General features: G+C 38.1%; 1 protein-coding gene across 3 annotated transcripts in view; it reads left to right on the top strand.

Moving 5' to 3' along the window:
• Positions 1–13,938, top strand: part of LOC114333939 (leukocyte receptor cluster member 8 homolog) — a 45,939-nt gene that overhangs the window by 994 nt on the left and 31,007 nt on the right. The gene's annotated exons all lie outside the window — the stretch shown is intronic.

The following is a 13,938-nucleotide window of genomic DNA, read 5'->3' as shown; positions in this document are numbered from 1 at the left end:
ATGGCTACCGCAATATCATGAACTTCATGAGGTTAACATTAATAATTTAAAAATCTATCCAATTATTATTCTCTGCTCTTTCAGTAAAATAATTAGGTAAATTCAATTCATGCAAGCTCTATATTTATAAAATATCAGTTACTAACAAATATTCACTAACCAGCAGGGTCTTTTGTTTAATATAAATTATTGAGAAAAGATTCATGAAATATTTATGAAAGAAAGTTATATTATACCCATATTTTATGTTTTCATTTAATTAAAATTATATTTCAAAGCGTTTCATTGATTGACCTATTTAGCTATTTAATTCACCTGTCATTCATGAATCCAAAATTATGGGTGTCTTCAGAGGACCAAAGCCGCTGGACAGCTGAGTAAGCGAACGGCTCCACGGGCGAGAAATTGACGCTAGCAGTAGCAGTAAAATGAACTTAAGGTTCCACGGAACGGAATAGGAATAGCCGAACTGTACCGACTACAGGACTTGTGTGTAGTCGGTTCAGCTATTCCCATTCCGTTCCGCGGAACCTTAAGTTCATTTTACTGCTACTGCTAGCGTCAATTTCTCGCCTGTGGAGCCGTAGCCTAAGCAGTAGCGTTCAGAGGACACCAGTGGAAGTGAGTGACTGAGAGATTAACTAAGCGTTCCCTATTACTGCCAGATACAACCACTAAGCCGAATTGTGCTGACAGTCATCCGCTGTGGTCATCTGAATGCACCCATTGTTATGATAGTTTATACAGGGTGTTTGGTAAAGAATGGGCCATAGCTTAACCTCAGATTCCTGAGGTTAAAATAGGTCGATTTAAGCTAACTTACCGTAGTACAAAAGTTGATAATAACTGAAATACAGGGTGTCAAAGTTAAACTTTTATTTTATTTATTTTTGAATATTTCCTGACAGGCATGGGACAACAACACGAAATTTAGTAAGTGGTGCTTGTACTAACTGTTCACCCTACTAAATTATGTTAAACAAGCGTTTCCCAGAGGCATACGACAGGGGAATGTGAATGGTTGACCCTTCCCAAATTCTACGTCACTGACGGAATTGCTATTTTAGTGCAATTTTTTGATTCTACAATACTCTCTTTGTAAATAACATCCTCTTCATTCGTAACAATAAAGCCATTAGTTTTCGAGATATTTGAAGCTAGAAACGAAGGATCATAATACATTAATCAAAATAAGTGTGCCTTTTCATTTTTAACTTTAAATATCTCGAAAACTATTGACTTATATCATTACGAATGAAGAGTATATTATTTGCATTGAAAGTATTGCAGAATCTAAAAATTATCCTAAAATAGCAGTTTCATCAGTGACATAGAATTTGGGAAGGGTCAACCATTCACTTTCCACTGTTGTTCACCTCTGGTAGTAGCCAGAAATAATTATTTAACATAATTTAGTAGGATGTACAGTACCTACACTTTCTGCCAAGTATCATAAGGATATGTCAAATAGTTTTATCGTACCGGGCACACATAGTTCTGAAAGTTTTAAATAAAGAATAAATTATTAAAAAAAAAAAAGAATACTTTAAAAATAATTTGACATATCCATATCATGATGCCTTACAGCATCAAAATAGAAACTGACATAAATAAATATAGAAAGTCTGTTCAACAGTTGCTCATACACCTTGAATCGTACAAAGTGGAAGAATACCTTCAAGCTGACCTGCAGGGAGACTGAGGGCCCTTATCTGAATCTAAATGTCACTGTTATTATTATTATATTTAATATTACTTTTATGTTACGTGTTGGTTGTTACAGCAACCATTATAAATTGTAATTGACACCATTCTCTCTATTGGCAATTTATATTTGTATGTAACTTGTGAATCCTGAGAAAGCTTTTCTCTATTTCTATTCTATTCATACTTGGCAGAAAGTGTAGGCACTGTACACTCTACTCAATTATTTATTTATTTATTTATTTATTTAACCTCCTTTAATACACAAAATAATTGTTATTACATTAAAAGAGTGCTTACTACTGCTAAAAACTCATTCCTATATTAAGTACTAAACCTAAACAGAATAGAACAAGTAAAAAAAACACTACAAATACATCTAGACAAATAGGTCTGGATCCCGCATATGAAAAAAAAGTTGATTAATAGCAAGCTGAAAATTTGTTAATAGCTTACGGGTATCTAGTCGGACAAACTTTTATATATGGGAACACTGGAACAGGGGAAGTTCTAATTTTGGAACAGGTTAAAAATTTGGAAAGGTCACACCACGAAAACGGCACATTTATTTTGTCCGACAGAACAGACTTAAACTCTTCGAACAGAGATTAAACTCTCATGCAAAAATCAGATTGCTATTTATCACCAAATGGGCGTTTTAATGAGTGGAACATGTAGAATATGTCAAATACCAGGAATTATGACAGGTGATAAATATCAGTCTGATTTTTGCATGAGAGTTTAATCTCTGTTCGGAGAGTTTAAGTCTGTTCTGTCGGACAAAATAAATGTGCCATTTTCGTGGTGTGACCGTTTCAAATTTTTAACCTGTTCCGCAATTAAAACTGCCCCTGTTACAGTGTTCCCATATATCAAAGTTTATCCGACTAGACACCCTTAAGCTATTCTTGTTCTCATGATCATTTTTCAGTGCGTCACAGTTTTTCGATTTCTCTCTAATGCATTAAATTAAATGAGACGGAAAAAGCAGTAGCTCAGTGATTAAACACAAAAATAATGCAGCATTACAATGGTTATATACATAAGATGTCTATTCCTAACCTACCTTTGATTCGTTGATATTTAGAATGCGCGTTTTTTCTAGCCAATCAGATACACATATTACGAACATTTGACAAAAACTTTGTCCATTTTGGCCATTTTTTAGAAGTGTCAAAGAGTCAAGTGACGGTTATTATTCAGGTCAGTATTTTATGTACCTGTCATTAATGAGACTTACGCATAAGGAACGAGAACTAACAAATAAGAAGAAAACTGAGATATATGGGACATGTGATGAGAGATGTATATCAAATACTCCAGGTCATTATGCAAGAAAAAGATCCATAGTAAGGAGACGTAACTCATGGCTGAAGAACCTTAGGAACTGGTTTGGATGTAATAACAATGAATTATTTAGAGCCGCTGTTTCAGAAATAAAGATCTCTCTGATGATTGTTAACTTTTGAAGCGGAGACAGCACCTAGAGAAGAAGATAAAAACACAGTTTATGGACAGTTTTGTGTCATTTTTTAATGTTTCCATATTTATAAATTTAATTAACAATATTGTTTACTTTTTAATTTTATTCCCCTTTATAAAAAATACCTACATGTTAACATATTGTGAAAAAATCAAATTACTAAATTACTAATTAGTTTAATTCCACAAGCTTTTCACCTATGGCTAAGTACGATTGTGGCATCTGTCAGATTCGTCAATAATTACATGAAATAAGTCTCGACACACCCAATACAGTATATGACGTCATAATTAATGACGCACTGAAAAATGATCATGAGAACAAGAATATTAACAAATTTTCAGCTTGCTATTAATCAACTTTTTTTTCATACGCGGGATCCAGACCTAAAATAATTACATCTAAATAAAATTTTACGACAACTTTTGTATACTAGAAATTTGTTTCAGAAGCAACTTTTATTTGTTTCACAGAAGAATTTAAAAAGTCTATATCACAGTTAATTATCATATGGTTACATTCTTCTAACATCTTATTTATGGGTGAACAATCAGTCTTATTAGTTGAGAACAGTCGTTTGTTATTAATTCTTAAATGTGTTTTTGGAACATGAAATTTAATACTATTTATAAAAAAGCAATCTTTATATTTAATGTGATTTACAACATAGTATATAAAAAGGGCTGAATGAAAATGTCTTCTATTATCCAGTCGCTGAACTTTAAAACAAGTTAGCATAGCATTATAGGAAATCATGTAGGGATAGATACCAAACTTTCTGACATAAAGAAACCTCAAGAATCGTTTTTGAACCTTTTCAATCAGATCAATCAGATTATGTTAAATAATCGTTTCTGGCTACTACCAGAGGCGTACAACAGGGGAAAGTGAATGGTTGATCCTTCCCAAATTCTACGCCACTGGTGAAACTGCTATTTTAGCATAATTTTTAGATTCTCCAATACTTTCTATGCAAATAATATACTCCTCATTCGTAACGATAAAGTCATTAGTTTTCGAGATATTTGAAGTTAAAAATGAAAATGCACACTTATTTTGATTAATGTATTATGCTCCTTCGTTTTTAGCTTCAAATATCTCAAAAACTAATGTCTTTATTGTTAAAAATGAAGAGTATGTTATTTACATCAATCAATCAATCAAGACATGTTGTTTATATCCCCGTTTAGGCTTAAGCCTCTTCAGGGTACTGGAACTCCCTTTTTTTTTTTTCCGGGAGTGTGTGGAACATGGTTGTTTCCGAAAGAGTATCGTGTTGTAGTGAAGTGTGGGGTTAGACAGTGGTTTTTGCTAGTGCTGGGTTAGCTGGAGCGAGCGAGAAGAAGTATGCTATGTTCTGTATTGCTAATCTCTGCGTTAGGTACCTGCCAAGCAGCGAAGGTAGCTGTCACTAGTGGAACGGCTCTTGGATTCAGCGTTTGGGATGCAGTTTGGTTACCTGCGATATAGTAGGGGAGTATTTTCTAGTATTTCGTGGAACTCATCGGGAAGTTCGTTTCTAGCTAATTGAAGAAGTTTAGCCGGAGGGAACGGAACTTTGTTTTTGGGAATCCCGGTGAGTCTAAAACCGCGCCTATTGCAAGGTGTTTTTAGGATATTTTTGGCTCTAATGTTAGAGCCGTTGATGACGCGCATTGTGTACTTGCTGCCGAGAGAACTGATTCTGTCGACAATTTTGGGGACTTTAGCGAGTGGATGTACTAGTACAGATGGATACATCCTTCCCTTCCTCAGGCACTTCCTCAGAACCCTGCGTTCTGTGGCAGCTATTCTTTTGTTGGCTCGTGGTTTTAGCAGCGTATAGAGGCACGATCTGTTATCAATTATAGGTCTTATGAATGTTTTGTACGTGTGTACAAGTGTTTTGCTGGACGTACCTCCAAACCTTCCCGAAAGTGCTCCCAGGAGACGAGCTCTCTTCCTTACCTTGTTTAAGGTGTTTGTAACGTCGGTGTTCCAGTTGAGAGTCCAGTCGAAATGAACTCCCAAATAGACCACCGAAGGATGATATTCGAGTCTCTCTCCCTGGAGAACTATCCTAGCCTCCACGAAGGAGTTTCGGCTATTAGGATGTCTGAAGGCGATCATCTGGGTTTTCGTGGCGTTGAGCGTTACTCTCCACCTGTTACACCATCTGACCATTTTGTCCAGCAATGTTTGTGCTTTTTCGAATACAGAGGGCTCTACACGAGTGCCCCTTGAAGAGCCTGCGGTGAGAAGGGCAGTATCATCTGCAAATAGTAGGACTGACTCGGATTGTCTAGCTGGTTTGGGAACGTCACTATTGTAGACTGTGTATAATATTGGGGCTAGTACTGAGCCTTGTGGCACTCCCGCTTGTGGAGTGAAAGAGGTGGATAATACTTCTGCGACTTTGACGCGAACTGTTCGATCTGAGAGATAGGAGTGTATGATTTTGATAAAGGTTATTGGCAGTCCAAAACGGCGTAATTTTTCAATCAGTCCGGCATGCCAGACTTGATCGAAAGCCTTTTGGACATCTAGGAATATGCCTATTGCGTGTCTTTGACGCTCGTTAATTGCTTGGGAGATGAAGGTGGCTGCTTCAATCAATGCATTTCGCGTGGAATGTTCCGCTCTGAATCCAAATTGAAAAGTGGGAAGAAGATGATTGGCATCTAGGAATTCTACGAGTCTCTCCTTAAGGATCCTCTCGTAGACTTTACCTAGAGTGTTGAGTAGAGAAATTGGTCTATAGGATTCAGTGCTGGTGGGGGGTTTTCCCGGTTTGGGAATCATAACAGTGCTGGCTACCTTCCATGAGGCTGGAAAGTAGCTCAGCTTGAGGCAGGCATTGATTGTTTGTGTAAGCAGCGGGATAATACTCTCAGGAAGTTTTTTGAGGCATCTTCTGTGGATACCATCAGGGCCAGGAGATGTGTTTTTGCCAAAATTACACATCTGCCTGACGGTTTCATCCTGCACAGGAGCTACCATCGGATGAGGGTAAGCTGCCATGTGCTGGATGGGGGTTTCGAGTATATCTTCCACTCTCAGTTCGACAGTACGTCTGTGTCGCTCGTCGAAGTTGGGGTTGTTGGGAGTGATAAAGACTGACTGAAGTGAGCTTTTAAAAGCCTCAGCCTTATCTTGTGGATTATTTAGTATGATGTCGTTAACAATGAGATGTGAATGTGGTTTAGATTTTTGCCTTGTTAGGATTTTGAAGTTGTTCCAGAATTTACCACCGTCTCGGTAATCCAGACCAGAGGTGACACGCATCCACTGTAGTTGTTTCAGCCTGTTTACCTCAAGTCTTATGGAAGCCGAGAGTCGGTTGTATTCTGTTTTGATAAGGGGGTCTCTGAATCTTTTATACTCTCTGATTAATCGTCGCTTTATTTTGATTTTTGCGATTATTCTCGGAGGTAGAGTTGGAGTATATGGATTGTATCTTGTGATTGGAATGGCTAGGGAGGAAGCTTCTTGTAGAAGACTTTCAATTTGTGAGATCCCTGTGTCAACATCGTTAATAGTCGACATTTCACCTAACTGAGGAATATTATGGCTGACGTAATCTTGAAAAAGATCCCAGTTAGCTTTACGATAATCTCGTTTATATATTGCAGCTCTAGGTTGAGGAGGTTCTGTGAAGCTAGTTTTGACTAGCAATGGAAGGTGGTCAGAGGTTATTGAGTCAGCTGTGGTACATTCATCATCAACCAGATCAAATAGTGTATTGGTACACAAGATATGGTCAATGATGGACATCCCCACGTGACTGAAGAACGTGACATCTTCATTTGTGACTCGGAAAATGGGCAGATCGAGAAGCATGTTGGATAGTTCTCTGCCTGAAGCATTTGTGGAAGTGTCACCGAATTGGGTATGTCTGCTATTGAAATCGCCCATTAACACTGCTGCATTTAGAGATGAAAAGTACTCTACTAGCAGGTTGGAAAGGGGCTGATCTGGATGTTTGTAGTACGAGATTATCGTAATGATGTTATTATTTTGTACATGTATATCAACTGCCAGGAAATCGATGTCAGGAAATTGGATATGTGGGGGAAGGATGTGAGGGGAGGTAGGTATGCTATTGTGGATGAGTAAGCCATTTCCGTGACTGACCTGGCTTTTAGAAATATGGTAGGATGTGTATCCTGAAAAATTTGGTGTAGATTTGCATCGGGTATCGGTTAGGGAGAGAATTTGGATGTTGTTATCTAGAAGTAGGTGTTTAATTAGGGCTCTTTTCCTACCAATACCCTGACAGTTGATTGTACCTATTACACAGTTGAATGTGACTGGAAATTTAGTTGTTAGGAACAAAGGTTATTTCTAACCTGTTGTTCCTATTGTGTGGCACCATTGAGTTGCCGAAGAGGGCAGAGGAGAGCTCAGAGGAGTATTTACCAATGATGTCCCTACGATCAGGGAGCACGTTTAGAAGTAACGTGGTGGTAAATTGAAGGATGATTTTGAGCTCTTCACTCAGTGTCGCAGATGGTGACCTCCTCTCGACAGCAAGAGGTTTATATTCTTTTACGGTGCGTGGCTCCTCCTGCCTCTTAGGACAGCTAGGGTGCCACGCTGGGTGTTTACCCTTGCAATTAGGGCAGGTTGGGTTGTTTAGACTTGGACACTCGGCTGCCTTGTGGTCTCCGCCCCCGCAGTTAGGGCAGACCACACGGCGTTGCTCGCATTCGGAGATGTCATGACCGCTTTTGCAGCATCGGCTACAATATTTGGAGGTCGGTCGGGCGATGGCAAAGGTCCTAGGCGCTTCGCAGGTCCTTATCAGGCTATCTATGCAGATGCCTTTAGCAAGGGCCATTTTGAAATGCGCCTCGGAGTCGAGGTACAGCCGGACTAGCCTCGTGGGTTGATTCGTCCTTCTGGAAATTATGCGGTGGATTTTGTTGAAGGGAAAATCCACTTCTTTGAGGCTTTGGCTGATTTCCTCTTTGGTTAATTCTGGGTCTATGTCAGTCATGACTACTTGGAACTCTGACAATTTATGAATACTTTGAGGTTGGGCAGAACGGGGAGGACGAGAGCCTTTGGGCTCGATAACTATTGTGGGCTCCCCAGTTCTCTCCTGGAGCCTTTTGGTGGTAGATCTGAGATCAATCTGTCGATTGGTCTCGATGAAAGCTAGGTGGTCATTGAGGACCAATTTGGCATTGATCAATACGCCAGCAAGAAGTTCCCTGGTGTTAACCAGTTGGCTGAACTTCCTCTGGGTATCATAGACCTGCGGAATGTTTAAGATTTTATAATGGTAGCTTGTAGGCTGCTTAGCAGGAGAACTGGTAGGGAGTGTGGACGCTGAGGTCGAAGGAACCTGAGCGAGATGAGTAGCTGGGGTCGAAGGAACCCGAGCGACAGTGGATGCTGAGTCAGATGCGGGAATGGAGGCTGTGGCAACTGCCTGCGTGTCTATTTTTTTTGCTCTATTAGCTCTCTTGCGGTTCTTCCTCTTCCTCTTACTCTGCGCCTGAAAGGGCAAGCCAGAGGAGAGAACGGACTCAACCGACATAGAGCGAGTGATTGGCCTCTTGGGTAGACTTTGGTCGAGAGTATTAGACTCGACATCCGAAGCATCACCCTCCGAGCCTACGGACTCTCTGACAGGTGACAACCCCGGGAATGCCAAGTTATACTCCGACTGAGTCATTGAGTCGTCGGAGGCTTCGGATGGCGTTGGAAGGGCTGCGCTGATATTTTTGAGAAGTCGTGGGACAACTCCTGGGTACCTCTCGGCCGCTTCTACCAGCTTTGCCTGGAGGTCGGAAATATAGCGAGCATCTTCGCTTGTTTGGCTTAGTGACTCTAGGTCGCAGAGATTAGCAATGGTATTGAGATTGAGAGGGTGAGTCCCCTGAGACGATGTGTTCTCCATCTCAGGGGCCTGGATTGTCTCGTGGTATGATTTCTGTGGGACTGATTTATTGAAAGAGCGGATATTTTATTACCCTTTTCCTCCTAGCCAGTGGCAGACTCACCAAAAAAAACCGGCAACGAGAGAACCTCGTTAGGCTCGAAGAATGTCTTGTCCTTCGGAGGAAGAGGGGTAGCGCTCGCCAAGCGCCTCGGACCACGCGATCTATCTAAAACGCCCCCAAGGGATGTCCAGAAGCAGCAAGCTGCCCCTAAACCACTACCCAAGAAGACGTTTTGACTTACACCCAACTCACCTAGTTTGTGTTTTCGATGCCTCACTTACTTTGAACAGTGACCGTTACAGCACGCTATAACAGCCACTCCCTGTGGTATTTTTATTTTTTATTATTATTGCTGCTTTTTTACTTGGTTGGTTGTTGATTTTTAGGATGATCTTGATTTTATACTCGTGTACTAACTTTTACGAGTTTTCAAGCATAAATGCTTTTCTACTGGCTGTTTTGAAGAAGAGTGTGATAACAGTGACTCTCCTTGCCAAGCGTCGAACGTAGAATGAACTGAAGAGTTATTTACATAGAAAGTATTAGAGAATCAAAAAATTTCACTAAAATAGCAATTCCGCCAGTGGCGTAGAGTTTGGGAAGGGTCAACCAATTACGTTCCCCCATCGTACATCTCTGGTAGTAGACAGAAAGGTTTGTTTAACATAATTTAGTAGGATATATAGTGCCAGCACCACTTACCAAATTCCGTGTTGTTAAAAATGCCTGTCAGGAAATATTCAAAAATAAATAAAATAAAAGTTTAACTTTGACACCCTGTATTTCGGTTATTATCAACTTTTGTACTAAGGTAAGTTAGATTAAATCTACCTATTTTAACCTCAGGAATCTGAGGTTAAGCTATGGCCCATTCTTTACCAAACACCCAGTATATTTGTATAACAATAATTTTAGAATTCATATATTCATACATTCCAATTCCATTCATTTCTTTTACATAAGGAATAAAGTTCGCCAAAATCACAAATTTCAAACTGGTAAAAGACTAAAAAGACTATATAGTTATCATCACCATTCTCCACAGCCTAGCTTAGGACTTTGACAGTTTAATTAATCCTCTCCACTCATTTGCATTTTTAGCTAACACTACCTACTTGTTGGTTTATAATGTTCTCTGACATTTTCCAACTTACAATAGCCACTTAGTCCGGTTGTTCCATAGGTCCTCTTCTATATTTCGTTCTCTCAGTTCTTTATTCCTTCGCTTTAACTTTTTCTAGGTCTGCCTTGTTTTTTCTTTCCTTGTTGCCATTTTAGTATTTCCTTTGATATTCGTTGTTCATCCTTTCTTTGTATATAAATATGTCCAAACCAGATAAGTTGTTTTGTTGATCAATCATCCTTTATTGTTCCTTTTATTCCCATTATTTCGCTCATGCATTCATTGGTAATCCTTTCTCTTCTAGATCTACCTGCTGCTCTTCTCCAAAAATGAATTTCAGTTGCTCTCAGCTCTCACTGAAAGAAAGAACACTGGCAACAGCCAGTGTCCTTTCTTTCAGTGGCCATACCTCGCAGCTGTATAGGGTGATACTTTTCACTACAGTCTCAAATATCCTCTTTTTATTGTATTCTTAGCTTTTTTCTTCAATTTCTGCTTTCTAATATTTTTAGATCGTGTATCATCTTCAGTAGCGTCACAAACCTTTGTTGGTCTTGGTCTGGTCTAAGATCTCCTGCAATTCTGATCTATTAGAGGCTTTAAGCTTGCAGTTAGTGATTTTTGGGGTTTTTATGTGTTGTTCTACCTGCTTCATATATCTAAACCTGGGTATTTTGATCTTCCTGTTCATGTCGTGCCATTCTTCAGGCACATTACCCAAAGAATGGTTGACGTCAATCTTTATTTGCCTCCCTAAAAAGAAAAACGCAAGAGAATGCGGCGACTACCGCACCATTAGTTTGATGTCCCATGTGCTAAAGTTGCTACTGAAAGTCATCCATAACCGAATATATCATAAACTGGACATAGACATTAATGATACGCAATTTGGGTTTCGCAAAGGCCTGGGAACTCGTGAAGCTTTTTTCACTTAACATACTTAGACAAAGTACGACATGAACAATTAATGCATGTCCTGGAATCAAAGAAACTGGACTATAATGACATCAGGATTATATCGAATTTATACTATAAGCAACGAGCAAAAATATATGTTAATGATCAGCTGTCAGAGGAAATTGAAATCAGACGTGGAGTGAGACAGGGATGCGTGTTGTCGCCGGTTCTTTTTAATGCCTACTCGGAAGAGATCTTGAAAAAAGCTCTTGAGGGTGAAACAGCTGCAATAAAGGTAAATGGAGTTCCCATTAACAACATTAGATATGCGGATGACACTGTCATCTTAGCTGAAAATATTGGGATCTTCAGAGGCTGGTGACCGGAATAGCAGAGTTTGGACAAGAATATAAAAATAATAAATAAAAAAAAATAATTTTATTTCAAGAAAAAATCAGTTTACATGCAAAAAACTTAGATGCTAAGTACACGATGAACATATTGTTTGTGTGTGTACTTATTCTATTTATTATAATCAATAAAATTAATCTAATGGAGGTAACTGATTATTAAGAAAACAAGAGAAAATTCACTTAACCTAATAAAGATTTACAAAAGACTATGTCTATGTTCTATAAAGTTTTACATTATTACTAGAATATGTTATTTATTTTTATATTTTTTATCCAGCTAGAAAGTGATTTCTTTATCTTAATAAATTTTTTATTTTTAAATTCTTGAGGTAAAGAGTTAAATATTTTTGGAGCTGTGAAGAGTAAGCTTTTTTGAACAGCCGTGTAATATATTGGTGTAGTAGTCGTTAACATATTATTAGTAGTAAATCTAGTTAGAAATTGATGGTTTGAGCTGGGTTTTGGTAACTTATTATTACAATAGAGTCTAACAATGGTTTTAATATAAAGTTGAAAAATCTGCATTACATTTGCTTCTATAAACAAATCTTCTGAAGAAAAACATTTCTTTTTAAATAAAATGATTTTTAAAATTGTTTTTTGTGTTATTATTAAGGGGGATAGAACGTTAGAATAACCTGCACCCCAGGTACATATTCCATATGTTAGGATAGATTCGACTAGGGCTTTATATATATTTATGATAGTATCCTTTGTTAAACATTTTCTTGAAATGTAAAATTTGTACATAATTTTTCTTAATTTACCACAAATATATTCAATGTGAGGTTCCCACTTCATGTGTTTGTCAAAAAATACTCCTAAGTATTTAATTTTATCAACAACTTTAATAGTTTGACAATCACATTTTTTGTGATCCTTACATGTGTATTTATGTACTTTAAGAGCTAAAATTTCTGGTGACGTGGCTTCATTCATTGTGAAGCACATAAAGTGGGACTTCTCGATATTCATTGAAAGCAGACTGACATCAAACCAACTTTTAATTTTTGCCATGATTTCCTCTGCTATGGTAAGAGTTTTTTCCCAAGTGCTCTCACAAACAACAATGGCTGTGTCATCTGCATAGCATATAATATTAGCCTCTTAGAGCCTATTAGAATATGGGCTAACAATGAATGTCAAGAAGACAAAGTTTATGAGGATATCGAAAACTCTAAGAAATAACGAAAATCTCATCATAAACGAATCCAATATCAAACGAGTCGATCAATATGCATACCTTGGAACAATGATCAACTCCACAGGAGATTACTTACAGGAAATCAAAATCGGAATAGAAAAGGCTAGAGCAAATTTTAACAAAATGAGGAAAGTGCTCTGCACAAGAGATTTGAAGTTGGAGCTAAGAGTTAGCTTGGCTAGGTGCTACGTTTTCTCGACTCTGTTTTATGGAATGGAAGCTTGGACCTTGAATGCTGCATCAATGAAAAAACTAGAATCATTCGAGCTGTGGGTGTACAGAAGAATTCTGAAAATATCGTGGACAGAACACGTTACAAACAAACAGGTTCTGAGAAAAATGAATAAAGAAATGGAAATCCTAAATACCATCAAAACAAGAAAATTGGAATATCTCGGACATATTACATGTGGAGAGAGATACAGCTTGCTCCAATTGATTATGCAGGGAAAGATTCAAGGAAAGAGAAGCATAGGGAGACGCAGAATATCGTGGCTGCGCAACCTGAGAGAGTGGTACGGATGTACATCAAATGAACTTTTCAGAGCAGCCATCTCTAAAATACGAATAGCTATGATGATTGTCGACCTTCGCCGCGGAGATGGCACTTAAAGAAGAAGTTCATGTCTGTCTTGTGATTTTTTTGGGGGCTATATCTCCCTGTATCCATTCTATGTGGTCCATCCAGCTCAGTCTTCCAATTTTTATAAAGGTGATGATGTGTAGTTCTTTATATCGATACCTAAACTCCAAAACCTCTTAACTATTTTTGTTCGTTTTTCCTATTTTGGTCTTTATGTACATAAAGACCAAAATACGAAAACCGAACAAAACCAGTTGAGAGGTTTTGGAGTTTAGGTATCTATATGCATTGTACAATAATTCAAAGTGTAGGGTCTTTATCTTACATTGTTTTCTTGCACTCCCTTGTATATATGTTTTAACATTTTTCTATTAAACATTGTAGCTCCCATCTCTTTTTAGCAGTGTCCATATTTCTGTTCCATGAGTTAGAACAGGTTTAACAAATTTTACATTTTGTTCTTCTTGTTAGGTTATGAGATCATAAGTGTTTGAAAAGTCTATTATATGTTTTATTTGTGATGTACATTCTCATTTTGATCTCTTACGAACAAGAACTGAAATGGCAGACTAATTACCTTGTTATAAGCCGATCTCGTTAT

The sequence above is a fragment of the Diabrotica virgifera genome, chromosome 1 (genome assembly GCF_917563875.1).
Source record: "Diabrotica virgifera virgifera chromosome 1, PGI_DIABVI_V3a".
NCBI lineage: Eukaryota > Metazoa > Arthropoda > Insecta > Coleoptera > Chrysomelidae > Diabrotica > Diabrotica virgifera.
The sequence above is the reverse complement of the archived record's forward strand: the minus strand, read 5'-3'. Positions and strand labels throughout refer to the sequence as shown.